This window comes from Phodopus roborovskii, unplaced genomic scaffold (genome assembly GCF_943737965.1).
Source record: "Phodopus roborovskii unplaced genomic scaffold, PHOROB, whole genome shotgun sequence".
Lineage (NCBI taxonomy): Eukaryota > Metazoa > Chordata > Mammalia > Rodentia > Cricetidae > Phodopus > Phodopus roborovskii.
In genome coordinates this window covers 4,671,374-4,695,924 of record NW_026126424.1, presented here as the reverse complement: position 1 = coordinate 4,695,924, position 24,551 = coordinate 4,671,374, and positions in this window count along the sequence as shown.

The window sequence follows — 24,551 nt, the reverse complement described above, 5'->3', positions numbered from 1 at the left end:
GCTTGTTCTGAAGGTTGCCTACCTAGGACAATAATTCCTCTCATAGAAGTATTACAAATAAGAATGTTAAAATACCAATTAACCACACTGTTTTAGGGTTTCTATTGCTGTGAAGAGACACCAAAACCATAGCAACTCGTATCAAGGAAAATATTTAATTGGGGCTGGCTTACAATTCAGAGGTTTAGTCTCTCGTCACCATGGCAAGAAGCATGACAGCATACAGGCGGACATGGTGCTGGAGAAGGAGCTGGGAGGTCTATGATTTGATCTTCAGTCAGCAGCAGGAGTCGGTGAGCCCCTGTGGGTACAGCTGCAGCGGATATCACCTCAAAGTCCGCCCCCGCAGTAACACACTTCCCCCAACAAGGCCACACCTACTAATGGCGCCACCCCCTATGGGCCAAGCATTAAAACACATGAGTCTATGTGGGCCATTCCTATTCAAACCATCACAAATGCCTACGGCCTGACATATATGACCTTCAAGTATGATCTTGTTCTGTTTTAGCTCTTTTTGGGGAATCTCATAACAGGGCTATAAATGTTATTTACAGTAATAGTATGTCTTATTTGTGCAACCCTTGTTTTTGATAAGGGTTTTACTTCATCAGCTATCATCCTAACCTGAGTGCCTCAGGGACACCCTATCATCTCATTTAAATCCTTTAATAACTCTTTGACAAGTAACTCCAGAAGCCTCCAAAGACTTGGCTGCTGTAAAAGTAGCTAAGCGAGGCTCTCTGAGAAGCCATGCCCACATTTAGGTGTAGCTTAACCTTTCCCCAGCATCTCTTTTCCTCTTAGCCCAGGAGCTTAAGTCCATCTTAGAATCTGTCTTAATTAACTCCGACTCTGCTTTATACCACTGACTTATGCTGAAATTCTATTCTAAGGCAAAAACCAAGAATGCCAGCTCTCAGAGACCTTCAGGTTGCTATAGGTGGCAATGTGGAGCCGTCTCTAGCTGGTGCCCCACTCATTACCGTAACTAGTACTCGTAACTTTGCAAACTCAGTTTCAGGCCAGTATATGGGAAGCAAACTTGTGATGAGAGCTGTCTCTAAGTGATTTGTGCTCCTTCCCATGTGGTCATAGCCAGGCTGATTCATGCAATCCCCGAGGGTATTCAAACGTTTGCTTTCATTTCAAATATTACTGTTGGTTTTCAGTTCAAAGTTTTCATTTTCAGATTTAGACCTGCTTAAATCTGGGGGACATGTGTAATAAATACTACTGTAGGTAAGCAGAGTGCCCTGAAGAGTTGAAAAGAAAACACACCAGTCACGGCATCGGCACAAAAGCAAGAGTGGAGGATAGGCCGGGAACAGACGAGACCCATGCTCTTCATACCCCCATAGCACTTGGGTTCTTGGACCCAGTGGCTGAACAGCACAGTGAGTCAAAACTATGTGAAACTGTCACCCTCCTTTGAGCTGTAAAACCAAAACAAAATGAAAAACTCCAACACTCCAAGGGTACAGTTATTGTCTGGATATTAGGCAAATTATAGGTGAATTAAAATTTAAAGGTATGTGGCATGTCTGTGTTCAAGAATTGGAATGATTTCCTTCACCTCAAAGGAAAACAAAACAGCCTTACTCAGGAATGATAGAGAACACAGAACAAAATTGCACTTTAATGTGGTCTTTTAGACATGGCAATTGACTAATCTTTTTTAAATGAGTAGAAAGGAGCCCCATATGCAAGAGAAGCAGAGCCTGCAGTGGCCTTTCAGATGTAGACAAAGTTACCAGAAGGGCAGAGAGGGTTGACAGAGCTGCTACAGCCCTGCGAGCCGACACGGGCACAATTGGTTAAGACGTGATATTTGAGGAGAGAAAGAAACGTCACAAAGCAAGCAAGTTGAGAGCTAAGAATTATATATATATATATATATATATATATATATATATATATATATACGTGTGTGTGTGTGTGTGTGTGTGTGTGTGTGTGTGTGTGTGAAAATGCAAGGAACGCATCAGTTGACGTTCCCAGAAGATTGCAGCGGGACAACGTAAAGGAGCAGGTCACTTGGAAGCAGTGCACCGCAAGTGAAGGGACAAGGGCTAGGGAAACTATGGAAGCAGGGGCAGGGAGGCCATGCCATGGGGCGCTGGACCAGTGCATGGGTTCCAGAAGAGGAAGAGAGAGGTGGAGAGGGAACATGATCTGAAAATCATGGCCAAGTATTTGGGTTTGGTTTTACTTTTGCTTTATCTTTTTCCCCTGCATTCAAGGAGTGATGTAAGCAGGTGGTCTTGAGCTCCATCTGCTGAAGAGGCTGCCTTTGAACTCCTGATTCTCATGCCTCTCCTCCCAAGTGCAGGGGTCGCAGATGTGCATCCCCATATCCAGTGCAAAGGGATCATTGATATTTGATAAAACACCAGCCTCAGTGTACTGTAACAGGATAATATAAAGACTATGCACCCGGGCATGTGACAGTAAAACTGTTACGGAACAAAAGAGAGATAGAGAAAAGTTAACAACAACAACAACAAACCAACAATAACAAAAAACACATATGGAGACAAAGAAATACCCACAGCAGAGTAGGAGAAACAACAGCAAGAAAGGTAGCTGAGGTTTGGCAGTTTGACTTCAGAGAGCAGAATTCAACAGCACACTTCCTGGCTGGAGCCTGACCCCATACCACAACAAAACACACTCCCAAACAAAGAAAGCAGTATCTCTGAAGGGCCACAGTCCTGCAAAGGGCTGGGGGAGGAGACTGATGGACTCTTGTCAACTAGGTCCAGGGAACACAGCTTTGAAAAATGAAGGCAAAGAACACTTTCCAGTAAACCCAGGCAGAGAGAATTCAATGCAACAGAGTTTTAATACAAAGCAAAACAAAAATAAAAAACCAAACCAAAACTAAACCAATGCTAGTGGAAGCACACCAACCTACAGGAAACAGTAGCAGATGGTTGCTCTGGTTACAGGAAAGAACAAATGAAAACTATGGAAGTGGGTAAATACAAGCCACGTTTTCTTAAGAGGAAAGTTGACCTTATTACTAGAAAAATAGCAGCTTAATTTAGAAACTGTCAAGCATTGAAGAAAATAGATCAATAGGGAAGTGTTCATTGGAATTATGGAATTTAAGTTGTGAGCTTTTTTTTCTATTAGTAAAAATGTGGTTTAATGTAATTTCAATGTAACCTGGTAATTTTAAGATGCACATATTAGTCCCTAGAACAGAACATCTTAATCTCAGCATTAGTATTTGGACCAAATGATGCTTTGTCACAGGGGCTGTCCTGTACACTGAGGAGTGTTTAGAAGCATCCTTGATATCTACTCAAAAGATGGCAACTACACGTGCTTTCCCCCTGAGGCAACCAAAACTTTCTTCAGATAGTCATCTTGTGTCCCTTGGAGACTAATATTTTTCTGTGTTGAAAATCACCAAAGACATCTAGTAAAGGAAATAAATGCTCATCCTTCCTGAAAATACTCACGGGAATGAATGGGTTTAATTTAAATAAATATGATATGCCAGTAAAAGCCAATATTCTTTGAGTAAATAATTTGGCAATAATTTGAGGATTGGAAAAATGTAACAAGTTCTATTTATTTATTTATTCATTTACAGAACTAAGGTTTAAACTAGGCAAGTCCTCTGCCACTAAGCTAAATATATCCCTAGACCACAAGTTATCTTACTACTACGGAGTTGGTGTGAATTTATTAAGCCTTTCCTGAATCAAATCATGGCTAAGAGAGAAGAATCATTAGATTAGGGGACCTGAGTCAAACAAAAGATTGCAGCGACAAGACATCAAAGTCTGCAAAGGACTGGAGGTTACAAGAGCATTCATGAATGATATACATTACAGCCTGCATGTCTAGCAAATAGTTTTATAATATGAACTTATTTAAAGCACAATACAAAATGCATTTTAAAATCTTCAAATCTGTACACAGATTTCTATATTAACTAGGACTAGCTTACAAATTATAAAATACTTAAATACCACCTTTGAAATTCTGAAGAAGTAAACCCGAAAGCCCAATCATGCCGGGTACTGTGGCATACTCCATTAATCCCAGCACTCAAGAGCCAGAGATAGTTGGATCTTTTTGAGTTTGAGGCCAGCTTGGCCTACAGATTGAGTTCCAGAACAACCAGGGCTACACAGAGAAACCCTGTCTTGAAAAACCACCACCACCACCAACAACAACAAGAACAACAACAAAAAACAAATCAAAAGCCAAACAAACAAAAAAGACCAATCAGTACTGCAATCTACCTTTACAATATTGATTTGTCTAGTCTGGTCTCCATGGGGAATTTTCTAAGTTTCCCAGGAACTGTTAATATGGTCTGGTTTGACAGAGTGGACAAATTACATCCACAACTTCCTGTTTTGTAAATAGTGTTGTATCCGAAACCATGCTCATTTATTAGTGTATGCAAGAACTTGAAATATTTTCTGGCCAGAACTTTACAGAAAAGGTCTTTCAACCCTTTCTACGCATCAAGAAGAAGGAATGAAACAGCACTATCATGCTTTAAAATATTCAGTAAAATTTTAGTGGAAAAGTCAGTCAGTAGAGTGATGTATAATATATGTTACTCAAAGTCTGGCCTGTGGTAATTACTCCCTAAACAGGAACCTCCTGCCCCTTGGCAAGCTATATCATGTTTATGACACGAACACACTCCTGGATTGGCATGGTGTAAGTATCACCATGGTGACTAATGATGGCAATACTGTGTACAGTACAATATTCTTTATATGGAATTCTATCATTTGCAACGCTGTTATACTAATACAGGGCTGGCGAGACTGCTTAGAGGGCAGGGGTGCTTGATACCTAGCTTGGTGACCTGAATTTGACCCCACATCCCACATGATGAAAGGAGAGAGCTGCTTTCTACAAGTTCCTCCTGTAAGCTCTCCATGCAGTCTTGGGGTATGTGTGTGCCTCATGCATGCCCCCCCCCCAAAAAAAATCAAATTAATTTTACAAAAAGGAATGGCTAAGCATTAAGATTTTACTCACAGATTTTACTGAGGTATAATTGATATTCACATTTTAAAATTTTTTGATAGGTCCATACAAACATATATACTATACAATGCCTTATAATCGATCTTATGTGTAAAATGCATCATACTCACATCCATTCCCCATTGCCTCCTCTTATTTCTTTCCTACTCCTGCTGACCTCCCTTCTTGTCTTCCTCACTAATCTCCCTCTCACTTTTGTGTGATTTTCTATTTGACCCACCGAGTTTAATTGGGTTGCTTACATGTGCATGGACAACTTATGAGTGGCTATACCACTAAAATTGATACCTTTTCCCCTGGCAACCATTAAGTTCCCTAAGGAGGGATGGGGGGGCATGAGCCCCTCTGCATTCATGATGATATGCTGATGGACCCAGTTTTGGATTGGTATCCACAGCTCCTATGTGTTCAAGATTGCAATGATCATGTCATGTCCAGAAGATAGCATTTCCATAGCATCCAGCCTCTAGCTCCTATATTTTTTCCCCTTTCTTTTCTGCAATGCTCACTTGGCCCTGGAGAGGGTGGTGTAGATGTTCTATTTAAAGCTGAGCATTCAACAATAACTTATTCTTAGCACTTTAACCAGTTATCAGTCTCTACATTAATACATTGTGAAAAGAAGCTTCTCTGCCTAATCCTGAGACTAGCTTTACTCTCTGAGTGGCTATTTGTGTTTAAAGCACACAGTTTTATAAGTTTTGGCACATGTAGACATGTGCAGAATTTTCAGTACAATAAAGCAAAGCAATGTGTAACTATATTTTCCACAGATCTCAAAGCCTCTAGGAGTATTTTTTTTCTTCTTGTTGGAGTATTTCTTTCAGGCAGGTTTTTCCAGATGGTGTGATGGTGTGTATGTGGTTGGTATCATGATGTCCTCATTCACTAGGGCCTATCTTTATTTCTGTCACGTACTGAATATGGAAATATAGCCAACAATGCAGATATGAAGCAGTCTCTTCATACTATGGAGGGGGTCTATATTGCTCAAACTAGTGTGGAAGGATCAATGCTTATGCTCCACCACTCACCCAAGTACCTGCGTTCTAGAAAGGCTATTAGTGGCATCTCTCCCTATAGTGAAGGATAGCCTGGGTTGATAGTTTCAACTTGTGCAAAACTTCACAGTCTGTCTGTTCTTTGAAAGGATTACTTCATAATACTTTGCCACTAGTTTTATCTTCTATCTTTATGTGACAACTTGACTAATACCTTTCCTACATCTACACTGCAAACAATGCAGTCTGGGGAAAACAGGCAAGATATCAAACTGGGGCCCCTGTGGATCCAGAGCAATGTAAACAATGTAGAAACAATGCAGTCTGGTTACTTTTGCTTATTATTGTAACAGTGTATTCAGAGGCGGGCTTATTAAAGTTGATGGCATTTAGAACCAGGCAAGACTGAAAAATTATTTGAGTCTCCATGGCCTTCACTGCCAACCAAAAATGTTTGTAACAAATTTCGTAAATAATAAAATAAGACAAAGCTTTACAGTTCTACAGTGACACAATCTGAAGAGCATTTTAGGACTTGTGCTACAAGCTAACAGCCATGCTTGATACATGGGCCACAGCAACAGTGTGGGCTAGAAAACAAAGGTCTCAGCTCAGATACTAGATTTAAGAACTAAAAGCAAAGATGTTCTCAAAACAAGGTAGAACTTGACAAGGGTCCTGAATTAAAGTACCACAAGTCCCAGTTGTCAGATCTGAAGACTGGGAGATGATGTGCAATGAACAGAAATAGTGGCTTTCGACAGGCAGACAGATGGCCTGGATGAGACATATGTTATGAGTTAGTTTTAACGGGCTCTGGTTTGAGGTGCTCCAGGAGATTCACAGCAGGAGACTGGGAATTGAAGACTACTGAAAATGTGGCTGGAACTCAGGATGTGTGTCCAAATGGGAGACTAAGACTCAAGCAGGCTGGCCAGCTCTGGTCCTCAGTTAATCTAGCTCACTTCCCATTTTGCCTAGATCAAAAACTAAGTCTTGTTTCTGCCCAAAGTGAAATATACTAATCTATTAAAATTCAGTGACGTGTAATGGGTTTAACTTTCAATGTTCAGTTCATCAATCAGTTCAGAAATAGTTTTTTTTTTTTTTTGAGGGTAACAATGGTCATCTTTTCCACAGTGGGCTGATTTTGTGCTTCATTTGAAGATTTCAGAAGCTGCATCAGTGGGAGGATGGGAGGGTTAGGGAACTGGGATCGATATGTAAAATATGAAAAAAATAAGTCATGTGATCTTCAAAGCCTGAGACGTTAACTGCAGCACCTTCCTAGGGAGAGCTCACTACCCTGTTTATTGCTGAGTTAGCAAAGGCTGCTGTGCTTCCTAAGGCAACTTCACCAGAATGGAGGACAGCAAATGACAGCAGCTGTATACAGAAAACAATATCTTTCTTCCCCGCCTTTGACAAATTCTTTCAAGTGTTTTGATAAGACACCAATCAAGTTATCTTAAAATTTATACACAAAAATTTACATCTTATAAAAAATGTGTTGGGAACAGTGAGATGGCTCAGCTGGTAAACTGTTTATTGTGTAGGCCTAGTGACCCTAGTTTAATTCCCAAACACAGGTAAAAATGGAAGGAGAAAACTGTTTTCAAAGTTGCCCTCTGACTTCCAACATGCATACCACAGCAAAAGCCCCACCCCAATACCATGGTATAACTCCCCCCCCCCCAGGCCATGGCACAAACTCCCCACTCCAGACTAATAATAAATAATAATAATAACTTCTAATAATACAAATTTTTAATGTTTTAGTTAAAACCCTCTACTTCAGGCAAAGCCAAATCATTTGCCTTTTAAATAAAGACTAAAATTCTAGGCCTATTATAAAAATTAGAGTACATCTTTAGGTCATACCAATTAAAGCTTTACACAAAGGCTAATAATGAGATACAGTGGAAAACAAGACCAGCTGCTTTCTGTTCAGCCATTAGGGGGAGCCATGTCGCTTCAGAGGATCCGCGTCCAGTTTTGCAGTTATCCAGAAGCTGACTTTTGGGCACAATTCTTCCCCAAAAGAAGGACTTCTCCGTGTTTTAAAAGATTGCATAGGAAGAGCAGCAGTGCTCAGTGAGGCTGTGGGTGGCGGCCATTAAGCTAGGTCAGTCCTGAGCTAAAGGTGTAGCTCGGAGGCAGAACGCTTGCTGCAGCTGCCCAGGGTCCTGGGTTCAGTATCTTAACCTCTGTTTCCCCCAGAAATTTCAGAGTTACAGGTTTTGCATTAAGGTCTTTGGTACCTGTGCAGGGCTAGAAAGGGATGGAGCTTCACTCTGTTCAAAGCATATGGAACTCCATCCAGCGTTACCAGCTCTATTTGTTGAGGATACCGCCTTTTCCCCTCATGCATGTTTTTGACAACTCTGCCAAAGATTAGATGACTGTAGTGAGGCGGCTGTAGTGAAGTCTGGAGACCAAGACAGGGTTGAGTTCCCTCTGCCTGTAGTAGTTCAGTAAGGCCCCTTCCCCTGCCAGAGGCAGAAGACTTACCCACAGGGACCTGGGTCTCTGGTGGGACCTGAGTCGGTCCCTGGAGTCCTGAATGCAGTCATCTGCTCCCCCTCCTCTTCCTCTCAGGAACCCTAAAATGCCCTGCATTCCAAAGCTCAAATTTATAGAGTGCTGGCTGGGCTCTGATTGGCTGAATATTCTCTTTCTGTTGTTATACACCCCCCCCCCACACACACACTTTGTCTCTAATTTTATTAATTTGGATCTTTTCTCCATCTTTTGGTTAACTTGACAAAGGACTTCTCAATCTTACTGGTTTTCTCAAAGAATCAACTTTCATTTCATTGATTTTTTTTTTTCTAGTTTATTGATTTCAGCCCTGAGTTTGATTATATCTTGTGTCTACTTCTTTGGGATGAGATTTTTTTGTTTGTTTTTGTTTTTTGTTTTAGAGTCTTCAGGTGTGTTGTTAAGTTACTAATATGAGATGTTTCCAATATATCTTTATGTAGGCATTTAGTGTTATGAACTTGCCTCTTAGAACCAACCATCTACATCGTGTTCCACAGGTTTGGGTGTGTTGAGCTTTCATTTTATTCACTTCTAAAATGTTAATGTTTCTTTCTTAATTTCTTGATCCATTTTAACTAATAGTGAATTGTTCAATTTTCTTGAGTTTGTAAGGTTTCTGTTGTTATTGATATCCACCTTTAATTTATGGTAAATAGCTAGGATGAAGGAATGTTGTTTCAATTTTCTTGTATCTGTTGAACCTTGTTTTCTGTCCAGTATGTGGTCAGTTTTGGAGAAGGTTCTATGAGATTCTCTGAGAAGTTACATTCTTTTGTGTTTGGGTGAAATGTTATGTAAACATCTGCTGTGTCCATTTGATTTATGACATCATTTAGCTTCAGCATTTCCCTGTTTAGTGTTTGTCTGGATGACCAGTGAGTTGGATGGTGGTCTTCTACCAGAGCATGGTTGACATACTAGGTGCAACACTCATAGGAAAATTCTCTCTCCCTGTCCCAGCAGCTAACAATTGAAATAGCTCCATAGTTTTTTTTTTTAATTTTTACCACATTTTAACAAATAACCAAAATAATTAAAGAAACCCCCAGACTAAGTAGCCATTTTCACTGGAATATATCAACAGTAGACTTAAAATTTAACAAGTTACTGTGATAGTTGAACATTCAAATGGGATCTTTGTTTCAAAATGACTCAGAATAGCTGGGTATTATGTAGATCTATGATATGTAATAGACAGGTGGCTCATCTTGTAATCTCAGCATCAGAGTGAAAAAGACTAGCTTGGACTACATGGTGAAACCTTGTCTCAGTCATAAAATGTTTGCTTTATAGTAATTAAAATATAGAATTTACAATCAATGTGTAAAACAGGAAGCATACTGTTATGATTCTAACTTGATATTTGGCCCATATTGTCAGTTTTCACTATATACTAATTCAAGTTCAGTGATAACAATGTTTAAATAACCAGGTTTGTGATCCCATTACAGTGAAAGTATCTATCAGTCTGTCTGTCTGTCTGTCTATACATCCATCTATCTAAGAAAGTTTCTCTTTATCTATTTGTATGTGTGTATGTGTATACGTATGCATGTGTTTTAATTCTCAAGGAGAACAACTCCTGGTGGGAGCCCCTATCAGTTTCTTCCATTCTTAATTTCAGCCCAGGTACATGGATGGCCCTGTGCTGTGCTGCTGGTGTTGCTATGGGAACAGCAGGCTCTGGACTGAGATTTGCTTGTGTCTGTAAGATTGGACATGGAGGCTCTCAGACAACAGGTGCTTTTTTGGGAAGCCCTAGCCTACCTGAGGCCATCAGCTGTCGTTAAGCTCTGCTCTGAGTCTGTGCTAGAAGACCTTGGCCATCGTTTCCTCTAAGTAAATGTGAAAACCCGGTATTTTTCAGTACTCTCCTCCTTCCGCCTGGATTCTGGCTCCTTCCACCTGGACTCTGGGGGGGCTCCCTTTTTCAATGGTTCATTGCCACAGGGAGGTGGGGGCCGCAATGGCTATCTGTGCAAGTGACCTAGTGGAGAGGGCTGTAACAGCTCCCACAGACCTTCTTTATTGTGGTTCTTTATTTTAAGCCAACACACCCAATTCCTAAAGTACTCAGGACATAGCAAGGATCGTCTCAACAGGACAGCAAAGCATGGTGAGATATTACAGGAGGATGATTAAATGTAAGAAATGAGCTTTGGTCAGTTGTTTATTTAGTCCAATTAAGACAGGCATCATTAACAACTTGAAGGAAAAACACAAGGGTGGTAAGCAGAGACCCCAAAGGGCTTCTCAAGGAACTCCTCTTGGCCCTGCCTTGGGCCTGTTCCCCATTTCCCGGCATTCTGTTTTGTTAATTGAAGAGAAGCAGAAGCAGGGAACTCTCTGAAAAGTGTGTTCAGGGGTTTAGAATTTAGGCTTTCATTACTGACCCCCACTCCCACTTGCAAACAAATTGTTCAAGTAATTGTTTAAAAGTGAAAAGGCTAAGCAGCAGTGAGAAATTTCCAGTTTGGAGATCTTCAGCACCAAGCCTGGCATTTCTTTGGCATCAAACTTGCTGTCCCAACAGTCAGTGATGACACAGCCTCTGCACCCCACCAGACCAAGTGCAACCTGAAGAGAAGAGCCTCTCGTCAGGGCCTGTAACCCTGCTGTCATCCAGGCAACCACCTGCCTCCACGCTCTGTGATCAGGCCTGTTCACTCATGTGGCTTTGATTGTGGTAAATGAAAATACTTTGGAAATTTCCATTTTGAAGGCCAGTCCCTTGTGGAAAACTTTGAGAAGAATTTTATTTACTAAACGAAACCCAGTTAAGACACTTTTTTTTGGTATGTGGTACTTAAAAAAATAATATAGACCATTCTTTAGAAGAAGAAGAAAAAAAAAAAAAGGAAAAGAAAATCACTTTTTTGGTGGTAGGCAAATAACAGACAAGAGGTAGAGCCTCTTATGCACTAAGAAAATAAATTATCACACACGAAGACACTGGACATTATTCAGCAGTAGTTTTGCCTCTTGGAGAGCTATTTGCTGGTATTTGCAAGTAGGGAAACTAAGACACAATGCAATTTCAGAGCAGGCTGGGCGCGCTGCTCCTCTCGATTTGTGACTTTACATGTTTATTGCGAACATGTTCACCATCACCACTGAGAACCTGGCAGCTGAACAACAAGGCCTGGTGTGGGGACACTTGGGTCCCCTGAACTGGAGGATCTCCTAATGAGAGGAAAGCAGGTGGTGCTGTCAGAAGGGGTTGTCAGACCTTGGAAAAAACTCCTACTCCAGAGGGGACTCAGCACCTGCTATTTCCCCCCAAGGAGCAACTCGCAGGGATATGCTGATGTATTCAAGATGCTCCGAGGCCAGCAGGAATAAAAGGGGAAGCTGCCAGGCTGCCATCCGTCCAGGCTTCCTCTCCAGGGTCCTTTAAGGCTCTGCTGCTCAGATTGTACCAGCTAGTTGGTTTTTGAGAGCTCTTTCAATCGTCTCTTCAATCTACCGTGTGTGTGTGTGTGTGTGTGTGTGTGTGTGTGTTGCGTGTGTGTGTGTGTGTGTGTTGCGTGTGTGTGTGTGTGTGTGTTGCGTGTGTGTGTGTTGCGTGTGTGTTTGGAGGAGGGTTGGGGAGGGTGAGAGAGATGAGATGAAAGAGAACTTCATGTGTCTCTGGTACTTCTTTCCTTGGGCACTGGAAGACATCTCAGGCTCAGGCTGTACGGTCCCTGCCCAGCACTGAAATCAGCCCCTACTCCAGGAACTCTGAGCTCCTTTTATAGGAGATGTATTAGAAACAGAGACTGGCTTGGGTTTGTTGATGGCCTTCAAGATGGTGCTGCTTCCAGTCGCTCCAAACTTGGGAAAGGAGTGTACACTAACGTCCTGTCTTAGCTTCTTTCCCATCGCTGTAATAAAATACCCAGACAAAAGAGACTTTAGGGGAGTAAGGGTATATTTTGACATACAATTCAGAACAAATACAGTCAGCAATGGTGGAGAAGACATGGCAACAAGGCAAGATAGTGTGCTTGACAAGAGCCCCATGCCAGCCCCAGTCTCCTCTCTGTTGCCGAAGTTCAGAATGTAAAGCTCCCAGTTACTGCCCCAGCACCGTGCCTGCTGTCTGCTTCCCACATGATCATGGACTAACCTAAAACTGTAAACAAGCCCCTAAATAGATTATTTTGTAAGAATTGCCTTGGATCTTCTCTGCAGAGATGTAGCAGGCAAAGGAAATGCAGGTCCGGCATTCCCGGTAGGCCAAGACCACATGGAAATACTTAGATTAATAGAAAAATGTGTTAACAGTTAAGTCAGAGCTAGCCAAATAAGAAACCATAGTCAATGGCCAACAGTTTCATAATTAAAAAGAAAAAAAAAAAGAATTGCTTTGGTCATGGTGTCTCTTCATACAATAGAACAATAGATAAAACGGAAGTTTAATGACAACAGGAAATTACAGCAACCCAATTCAGGATAACAAAGGGCAAAGACCCTTCAGTAATAAAGGGTTGGGTCACTCCTCCAGGAAAAGACCCAAGACCTGCCAAGGAGATTGCTGAGAATAGAGCAAATACAGAATGAGTAGTAGAGAAAGTTAGTCATAAGTACCAGCTTGTCATATAATCAGTTGTAGAAATGAGGATTATAATTGACATGAGTGTTTCTACCATATTTGGTTAAGAATATGTTTGTGCAAGGTTGAAGAGATGGCTCATAAGTTAAGAGCACAGATTGTTCTTCTAGATGGTTCACATCCATCTGTAATGAAATCCGGTGCCCTCTTCTGATGTGCAGGCACACATGCAGACAGAACACTGCATACACAACAAAAACATAAATCTTTAAAATATGTTTGTGGATATATTTGCATTTTATTTTCTTGATTTATCATGTTAATGTAACATCAACTGAGAGAATACCAGTAGTTGTTATATTTGTGGAGATTCTAAAATCACGTTCCTTAAGGGACAGTGCCACCTATTCTAAACAATATAATGTGTTTGTCATAGTTCATGGGATAGTTGTATCATGGTAGGCATATCTATGACTTGGTAACTGTTTTTATTTGGACACTAACCATGATATAAGGAGAAACAGTTGTGTGTCAAGTTGAAGAGGGGTGGACTTGTGACAGTTATTCTTGGTTGTCAAATTGACTACGTAGAACTTAACTAAAACCCAAGCAGTTGGGTACACCTGTGATGGATTTTTCTTAATTAAATCATTTGAGGTTGGTAGATCCACCTTTTTGTGGCAGCCTGAAAAAGGACCTGAAAGGAGGCAGCCTTTGCTCTTTGCCTGCTCGTCCTCGATCTCACTGGCAAGTTTAACCCTCCATGGCATTAGAGCCCACTTCTTCAGGAATCTGGCATATGCTGAAGACCAGCTAAGACATCCAGTCTCATGGACTGAACAACTACTAGATTCTTGAACTTTCTGTTAGAAGACGGCATTGTTGGACTAGCTGGACTATAGTCTGTAAGCCAATCTAATAGCGCGCTCGTGCACACACGTTATATATATGCACCCTGACTAATACAGAGGACATAAAAACCACAACACCTTTAGTATATGTACTCACTTCTGAGCTTATTTCTATAGTTATTTGTCTGCATCTATATTAAACTATAGATGAGTTCATATTGATATTTCTTCATATGCATTTGAAGGCAAAAAATGGCAGCAGATGGTGTCTCGCAGTAAATTCTATTTCTGTTTTGCTATGATTGCATTTTCAAACTACTCAAAAATCAACATCTTAAATCTTTTCTTTAGGCTGGCTCTAAAAATTAGATTGTAGTAAAAGCATAGTTCTAGGACCAGGGCCCTACATAGACCTCACAAGAGCTGGTCACGTTGCACATTCATACTGCTCTCTGAGCAACAATGGTGACAGGCCATATGAAGTGTGGCTATACTGTGAGGATTCAACAGCTCTATGTTTCTGGAATGAGTATTCTGCAGTCACAGATAGAGACATGATTCATTTGGTGAAGGACTGTGGTTTCAGGAGCTCTTTGTCTTTTTTTGATTGACATCGATCATAGAGTACCACCCAGCATCAGGAATTGGTGCTAGGAAATTGCCTGTAATCATAAAGAAGACTTAAAGTCATTTGACTGAGGAGGAGTGGATTGGGGAATGGGAGCAGAGAGAGTGTGTCAGGATGTAAAACAAACGAATTCTTTTTTAAAAATATGTTCTGATACCCTAAGGCTTTTGCAAACTAGGTTGGTGAGACCTGGGTGTCAGCAATATGGTATGGGGTGTGTGTGTGTGCAGTGTTTCCATTGCAGAGGCAATTGTGATCAGTTGGCCCTGGTGCAAGGCTCTTAAGATTTGCAAATGGAATGCCTAAGGAGCATTCTACTTGGCCAAGCCCAGCTCTATCTGAACATCTCGTAAATATCCCTGCAAGCATAGCCTGACAGTGAAGAAATGTGGGAGAACCAGTTTAGAAATGCCGTGAGAAGAAATAAAGATCAGCGACAGGGGTTCATAGACGTTCATAGCCATGAACATCTAATGCAGGAAAGTACTGTTCAGGCATGGAGAATTGTGTGTACAGAAAGCAAGTATGAAGGCGTGGGCCAGATTGAAAGTATTAGTGGGTGAATCAAGATGGATCACTTTCAATAGCAAAGTTGGCTTGATCAAAAAAAGTCAAAGAAATACCACATTATCTATGTAGCATGCTCTCATAGACTAACAAAGATAAGATTTATGTAAATAATACTACCCATTTATCGCATTGCTTTGGCTTCTATCTACTTGTATACAGACTTCATCCATGGACATTGGCATAAATTGAGTTTTGTTTTGTATGTGAGTGCAGAATACACCTAGTGCAATCATGTTTAACTGGTGAAGCATCACAAATATATTATTTGCTAGTGATCAGGTTTTTCATTTTAACTTTGACGATAAACTGTAAATATGTTCTCTCTGGTTCTGCAAACATACCATAATACTCTTGGCATGTGTCACACAGAAGTTAGAAGTGTTCTCAGGATTGCTTTTATTCTGTGAATGTTCAAATTCACAGCAGAGTTGTGGGTACCCTGCTGAGTGTGGTTTTCTATCTGCCTGCAGAGGAAAGGGGGCAACAGAAACTGTGTGAGTCTGTGGTTAAGTGTTTCAAGCAAGCAAAGCTAAAGAAGATGTGGTCACACAGGACCCTATATCCTGCTCATCAGCTCTGGGGTCCTCATAATTTTACTTCATGAGGCAGTAACAGTTCCCAAGGATTTAAATGAGGAAGATTTGAAAACAAATTTTCTTTTGTGGAGTTACATTTACTTTTCTTCCACCAACAACAGAATAAGCTTTAATGGCTCCCAATGGCAGAGCTTTAAAAGTAAATGCCATCTCTTTGATACCAACATTTATATTGAACAATGGTAACATTGATTGCAAGTTCTCTATATGTAAATCACTTTACATAGTTAAATTAATCTCAGTATCCCACAGGTAACTATTTGAAGTTTAAAGATTTTTTTTTTTAATAAATTCTACAGTTAGTAAACAGCACTGCCAATTCTTAAATTCAAATCCGACATAAAGAAATCTTTTTATCTGGACGTTTGTTTGAACATAGTTCTAATGTTTTCCTATAAGCAAAGGGGAAACTTATGGTTAAACACTGTTATAGTTCTGGTATATAACTAGCTATTGGTCATTGTCTTACTTGATCTTGGTATATGACTAAGATTCCAGGGATAAAAATAGAAGCTAAAAGTACTTGTAAGGGCTCCACAATATTCTGGACTAAGACTGGAGAAAGCTTTTTTGTGTGTGTGCCTGCTGAACTACCAAATCCGGATGCAAAGATCCTTTGTGCTAAAAATAAATAGGAAAATCATGATTAAAGCCAAGTCGTAAATAGGTTGCAAGTGCATGCTAGGGTGCTGGTGGTGGTGGTGGGGGGGGCACAGGACATGGTTTCTCTACAAACAAGCTCTTCTCTGACATTGAACAACTTATTTCAAACATGCTCTGAAAGTCTTTTTTGTTTTTTTCTTTAAAATTCGAACTACTTCGAGAACTGGAACAGAGCCAGAGAGCTCGACCCAGAGTGTTGGAATCACCTATGTCTATTTACTCTTGAATTCTCCAGCTCAAAGACAGCCTTTGAAGATGAATTGCCCCACCTGAAGGACTGGGTGAGACATGAATCTAAGCAGCTCATATGCACAAAATGGAGGTTCTATGGTTTTCAGTGGTGACATGGTAAGTACCATTTCACCAGTGATTCCTAATACTGTCAGGAGGTCTTTACTGGACATACTGTCTGTAGTCCACACACACACACACACACACACACACACACACACACACACACACACACACACAATCTTTATTACAGTTCTTTATCTGATGTGTAAGAGAAACTAGGTAACACAACTAAATGCCCCTCTGGCCACCTTGACACTTGTTTACAATGCATTTATTTATATAGTACTCAGAAGACGAGGTGGCCTCTCACTATGAGATCTGCCTGCCTTTGCCTACTGAGTGCTGGGTTAAAGAGGTACACTGCTACACCCAACTACAAACAGGGCTTTTGGAAGGTCTCAGGCACTACAGGAAGGGGAGGAAGGAAAAGAGTAGAGTAGATGCTGTTTTTGTGTGGCTTTGATCTTCCCCTGGAGACTGAAGGCAGTACATTGATATCTGCTCACTGACCACCTCCATCCCTCAGACATGTTTGAAGATTGCTTTTGGGCAAAGAGCACTGTGGGTATGTGTCCTGTGGGTATGTGAATGCCAAAGGGCACTCCATGGTGCTACCTAGGCCCATTCTGACTACGTGCTAGACTCTCTCTGCCAGAGTTTGCTTTTATTGCTCTCAAGTCTGATCCCAGGTCTTTTGATGTTCCTTGCATGCTAATTTGTTCTGAGTCAACTTCCCAGGGTACTTGGCCTAGAGTAAACACCGCAGCAGCCTAACTCTTAAGCTTTATTTGCAGACTATCCCTGATGAACATGGTTTGATTGACTAGTTCTTAACTTTATAATGGTGTGAAAGCAATACCATTCAGTATAGACTGTGCTTCAAAATTTGGTTTTCATCAGTTCCCAGGCTAGTGATATGCATGCAGGAAGGCAGTCTTGTGAGATATGGCAATGAGCCATAGCTCTCAAATCATTCATGGGATCATATGCATAAATAATTAACACTCTCCTGTGCCAGTTTGCTAAACTACTATATTCTTGTGGTGAAGGTTAAATGTATTTCTGACCCATGAAAGATATTTTCAACTAATGTTGGAATTATCAGAACACAACCACAGTTTTAGAAGCCTCTGTATATGTAGAATTTTAGTGAAAGCAAATCAAAGTGGTTTCAAACTTAAATGCTTTACCTAGTAAGGAAAATTATCATCATTATCAAATCTTTTTTTTTTTTTTTTTTTTTTTTTTGGTGTTGATTTAGATGTTAGATGTTGCTTTGTAAGAACAAATTTACAGCTCAGCGTCCCGGGGGTTGGGGTCGGGTAGTTAAAGAGCTACACAGTAGCTTTGGGGATGGGGTCGGGTAGTTAAAGAGCTACACAGTAGCTTTGATGTAGGGCAAGAAGACAGCACTGCCAGCAGCTGGTTTGTTTGTAATGAGAGGCTCCAGGTGGGGCGCTGTGGCTGGCAGGCTGGTCCACTTTGCCTGCGCCTGTCTCACAAGGATCCCCTGCTCCAATCCCCGAGAGGCAATAACTAGGCAGGATAATAGCTGCTGGTATCCTCGAATCCTCTGGAGACTGAGAACTCGGGAACTAGGTGTCAGTGCTGGTGTGAATTCATCCTGGACTTTGAAGACCACAGGTGCAACCATTAGAAGTCCAGGAGGAAGCACCTTCTCCAGCTGATGCACACCCACAATGTCTAGGTCCTCTGCCTGTGCCTGGCAGACTCCTTGGGCAGCAGCTTCTACTGTCAGCCTTCAGGACAGGACTTGGGGTTCACGGTAGCTGAGACAACCTCTTAGTTTGTCTACTTTAGTCTTGTAATCCCCGAGGTGCAGGTGCAGTAGTCTGCACACCAGTTCCTTCTGGAAGCTGCTGGTTTCCTCCATTGCCACAGTTTCAATGCGCGCTCGCAAATCATGGTTTTATATGCAAGACTAATTTATTGTTTATCTTTGTGGTGGTTTAAAAGAAAATGGCCCCCCAAACAGAGTGGCACTATTAGGTGTGGCCTTGGTGGAGTTGGAGGAAGTGTGTCACCATGGAGGTGGGCTTCGAGGTCTTCTATATGCTCAAGCCTCACCCAGTGAGACAGATCACTTCCTGTTGCCAGTGAGTCTAGATGTAAGAATTCTCAGCTCCTTCTCCAGCACCATGTGTGCCTGTGTGCTGCCTTGCTTTCCACCATGATAATGGAGTAAACCTCTGGGCCGTGAGCCCCAGTTAAAAGTTTTTCTTTACAAGAGTGTCGTAGTGTCTCTTCACAGCACAAGAAACCCAAACTAAAACAATCTTCCAAACAGACATCAAGGGAGAATTGTTCCTTTTTCCTTCTTAGCCTTTGCTTTTATGTTGTACTTATACACATATGCTTATGCCTTAGAACAGAAAATTTATTAGCTAACAGAATGTATCATGACTAGTTTTAATGTTACATACCTAAAACCATACATATTACTCTAAAGAAGAATAATGCATTTTTTAAAAAGTCAACTAATGCCTAAGTTGCATGATCATAACATGCAGGTAAAGATTTTACTCTCTAATGGTATGGGAAATTTGAAAGAAAACTTCCAGCTATTAAAGGTTAAATTAAGATGTTAATTGTTGCAAAGATAGCTCAGATTTACTAAGCACATGAATGACTGTTCTAGACCTCACCAGGCTTCTTCTAGAATTCTCCCAGAATTCTAATTTATGCAACAGCCAAATCAACAGAAAGAACATACATGTCACGGAGATCCTGACTTCAGTTTTCTTACTTCTCTGCTGGACTAAGGGCCACGCACATACATACAAGGAAGGCTCTGGTTTTCTGTCCCAGCTGCAGGCCACACGAGTAGGTACATTCTACTCTGCCTCAGGTGTCTGTTACTCTGGCAATTTCCAACCTTGTGTGGTAGTAATTTCCTGAGGAGCAGCATATGGTGCAGGGAGACGGAAGAAACGCTGAGAATGTAGGGTTGGAAAACAGCGTTGTTTATTAGAAAGATTAGCAAAGTACTTTGTAAGCTTGTTATTTAATATAGAACATTTGGGCTACTGGATGGTGAACTTGTTCTGGAGCCCAAAATATCCAGATCAGATATTTAGAAATTCTTGCTTTAAAGTTGTCTTAAAAAAAATTAAAATTAGCAGGTAAAACTTGATTGAAAAATATTGGTAGAATGAAATTTTAGTACCAAAAGCAAACATATCTATTATAAAATATTCTTTCTTGAGAAACAGTTACTCAACCAAACATGGCATCAACAAAAAATTTTCCCCTCATTTATTCACTAAAGGAATAAATGTTATAACATACAACCCAATTGCTCTCTTTTTTGGAGCCAAAGAATTCTGGTGTATAGAATTTTTCCTTCTTCCTTTTGTTTTCCTTCTCAGTGCTGAGGATGGAGCCACCGGCTTTAAGCATGCAAGGCAAGCACACCACCACAGAGCCACCAGCCTCCATCTATGTGGTCCCTTGTAAATGGACAACAGAGAGAATGTGAATGAACGATGTTGATTCACTCATTTGGCAATTATTTTGCAAACCTATTACACTGCCAGGTGTCCTGGTAGGCACTGGCAATGTAACTACAGACACAACAGACACGTTCTCTGCCCACGTGAAGCCTTTTATCTAATGGAGGAAACCAACAAATAAGCTGTATAGTATGAGTACTGATGCTATAAAAGGGAACCAAGCACACAAGGTGCCCACACTGGGCTTAAAGGGGGAAGTTAAATCATGTTTAAGCTGAGTACCCCATGCAGTTGTATGTGTGTGAGGAGGAGGGGCTAAAGAGTAAAGCACATATAAAGTTCTGGAAGAATGTGTGTCTCTTTCAAGAAACTTATACAAGCATTTAGTGAAGCTGAGTCTTGGAAAGTGTGGTGGCATGGAAAGATGAGATGTGGAAGAATAATTGTTCATGAAAGGCGACATAAGTATTATAGAATATAGGTTTTGCCATAACAGCAACAAGAAGCCATTAAAAACACTGAAATCAAGGAGATCAAAGTCATAATATTGCTTAACTACCAAGTGGGCAATGAAGGTAGGGAGATGGATTAGGATTCTCAGAGGTGAGAATTCTCCCAGGTGAGAAGATGGCTGCATGGACTGTGAGTGATGCTGGGAATGAAGAGAAGTTGTGATACTTTGCGATCTAACAAATAAAGCTTGCCTGAAGGCCAGAGTGGGGATCTAAGCCACTGGTTAGCTGTAGAGGCCAGGCAGTGGTGTCACACATCTTTAATCCCACCACTAGGAAGGTGGATACAGGAGTGATATGGTTGGACAGAGAGAATTTAAGGCAGAAGCAGACAGGAGCTCATTGCATTCAGTGTGAGGATTTGTGGAGACAGGATCTTACCCCTTTGGTAGAGGTAAAAGCTCACTGACTCTGGATTGAACCTGCATAGGGCCAAACTAGGCCCTCTGAATGTGGGTGACAGTTGTGTGGCTTGGGCAGTCTGTGGGGCCATGAACAGTGGGACTAGGATTTATCCCTAGTGCTTGAACTGGCTTTTTGGAGCCTAGTCTCTTTGGAGAGATACCTTGCTCAGTCTGCATATGGGGGGGGGGGCTTGGTCCTGCCTCAAAGTGATATGCCAGACTTCCTTGACTCTCTATGGGAAACCCTCTCTGAGGAGTGGATGGGGGGGTAGGATAGGAGGAAGGTGGGGGGTGGGATCAGGAGGAGGGAAGGGAGTAGGAACTGGGATTGGTATGTAAAAGGAGAACAGATTGTTTTATAAAAAAGTCTCTCTAGTGGCTGGGCCCTGTACTTCTCTGACCTTTTAGTATTTACCCTGACAGCTGACTCAGTTTTTATTATTATTATTATTATTAAGACCAATTAGAAGTAAAGCTACAAGAAGTAGAATTATTAGAAAAAAAAAGACAACAAACAAACAGATAGGACTCAGTATTGGTTGTATGTGGATAGTATGGGAGAGGCAGGAGCTAAAGATTAGAGTTGCAGTTCCTCCTCGGTAGCTGGGGAGAGAATTGTGCAGTGCTGAAGGGGAGGGGAATGCACAGAAGAGAAAGATGGTGAATGTGCTAAGTCTGAGGAATTTTGTAAGCAAGCAAGCCAGCCCTTAAACAGAAAGATCTAGTCTGCATAGTGCTCTGACCTGGAGATGCAGATGGAGGAGCTGTGAGTAGAAAACTAGCAACAAACAGGAGACATGTGAAGGAATGAGAGATCAGGCTGCTTGTCTGACCACCAAGGACAAAGCAGAAAAACAGTACAAAAGAAAATCCACCAGTAATGCCAAAGCCTTGACCTGGGTATTCTTCTTTGTTTTGTACACTTGCCCTGGCTAAGAAAGTATTTACTACAGTTTTAACAAGTCTGAAAGCATAATTTGATTTTTCCCCTTTGTTCACTTTGTAAGGTGAAAGCAGTTTCAATAATCTGTAACCAACAAACATTTGTGAAACAGCTTAAATAGAAGCTATAAACCAAAGATCTCTGGATTTCTCACTGCCTGGATTGGACTATTTTTAAGATTCTAAATTACAACTGGCCTTTACTTAAGCCAAAAATTGTGGTGCCTTAAGTCTTGTCTCCCTTTTCCTGGTCTCCTGGCTCGTCCTTTGTGGGTCTGTAGCTCACTGACAGCCCAGAGAGATTTTCTCTCATCAAAATCAGACAACATATTTCAAAGACAACCATGGTGCAGCCCCCACATGGAAAAGAGGTGATTCTGGGTGGGTATGTGGGGACATAATGCACGTACTTCTCTTGTTTTATAACACAACACGTGTTGCCTTCTTTTCTTTGAAGACTGTGGTAGTCATGGAAATGTGGCCTCCAGGGTGGCTGATTGGGAATATGCTGAGGTTTTCAACAGCTGGCTCTCTAGGGAAAAAAAAAAAAAAAAGTCCTTCTTTGTAGTGCTTGCCAGATTTTATGATATAAGCATTCTCACCAAAGGGCCAATTTAATCTACCAACTTGATGTCAATGAAGGCAGGAAAACATAGTGTAGGCTCTTGACAGCCAATGCAAGCGGCTCCTGTGTACAAATGCACTTTGTTCTGACTAGAATGGCAGCTTAACACAAGACAAGAGTTGTACAAAATACTGTTCAGTTCAAAGAGAATGGATCTACTGACATGTGGTTGCTTGGTGTTAGCTTTTAACTTTTCCTTCCAACACAAGGCAAACAGTATGGATGCTGTGCACACCAGCAGTTCGAGGACCTTAGCACTTAACTGCTATTTCTTGGTTTATAAGGAATCTTGCTATAACTTACAATTGAAATTGAAATAATTGAGAATACTTTTGAATCTATTTCTTTATACCATGAACCAAAGAAGTTATGTTTCATTTCAGGATAATAGTACAATCTGTGGTCTCAGCCAGAAGGACTGAGCAGTCTAAGGGACCTCAGACAGTGGAGCCAGGATGTATCCCTGGTGCACAAAAGGACCTTGTGAACACATCCCCCATGGAGGGATAACTGCTTTAACCTAGTGACAGGAGAGAAGCCCTAGTCCCTACTTCACATGACCTGTCAGATCTACATAACCCCAGCTGGATGGCATTCCCCTACATATGGAATTGGGGTGGGGGAATGGGAGGGGAGGGTGGTTAGGGTGCATGTGAGAGGGCAGAGAGGGTAAAAGGGAGGGAGGAAGGGAGGGAGAGGGAACTTGGAGCAACATGTAAAATAATAAATTAAAAAAAAAAATGCTTCGGCTCCAAAATTTAAGTTCAAGGGGAAAAGAATTTCTATTTTTGTTTCCACAGAAAATGAAAAGCTGTGGATTCCTTCCAGACTAATGTGGTTTGATCAAGCCAGACCGCCTGAAACAGAGTACCAGGTGATCCTACATTCAAAACAGCTGGACAAAGCAGCCTTACAGACTACAGCCAGGATTTCTGCATCTTCTTAGAATCCCCCATGACAGAGCCCTTACCAGCAGGAAGTAGTTTGGAAAGAACAACGCCCAAATTCCCAAATATTGTCTATAAATGTTTGTTTTCATTTAAATGGACTTGGTTATAAAAAAAAATAAAAAGAAAAAAATAGTACAATCTGTGTTCTAACATGTTTAACAAGAGAAAATATTTTATATCAAGGGTTTTTCCATACTAAGCAAAAACTCTGATGGAATACTACATTAATCCATAGTGTTTGCGGAGGTGATCGCAGAAAATGCACCTTATTTCTTCATAAAACATACCCGTTTCCACCAGTGTGCACGTGCATAGTGTTGATGTGGCATTGTATTATAAATACTAGGTCTTCTTTTAAAGTATTTACAACAAGCAGCCCTGGTAGAACCGAGCTGCTATTATGTACACTGCATCTTTTATTTTGCATTCCAAAAGGAAATTAATTAGCCTTCCTGGTAGCACTAGGGAAGAATGTACTCATTAGCATTTTGTGTACATATGCAAAGTCTCATGGCTTCTGACAGAACCTTGCAATCCTACTGTACACACAGGGGACTTTTTCCCAAACACCCTGCCCTGATACTCAACTTAGAAAGGTGATTACAAAAATATCGCAACAAAATAAAAACACAGTATAGTACAAACTTTTGTCTTTTAAAAGCCAAATTTTAGAGGCCTATGTTTATGCATAAAACACAGGTGCACAATACATGTTAGTATCCCTGCCTTCTTATTTATTTATTTTGTGCAAAATTAATTGATTTTAGAAAGCTAAGTTATATGTTTTCATAATTTTCTGTTTCATAATTTCTTACAGAATAATGTTTAAAACTGCAAGAGTAAGAACTTTACAAAGTGGCCTAGTAAACACCCTATTGCTTTAGTTAATGCCCTGCCAAACAAAAATACTTCGCCATCCCATTTTCATATTTC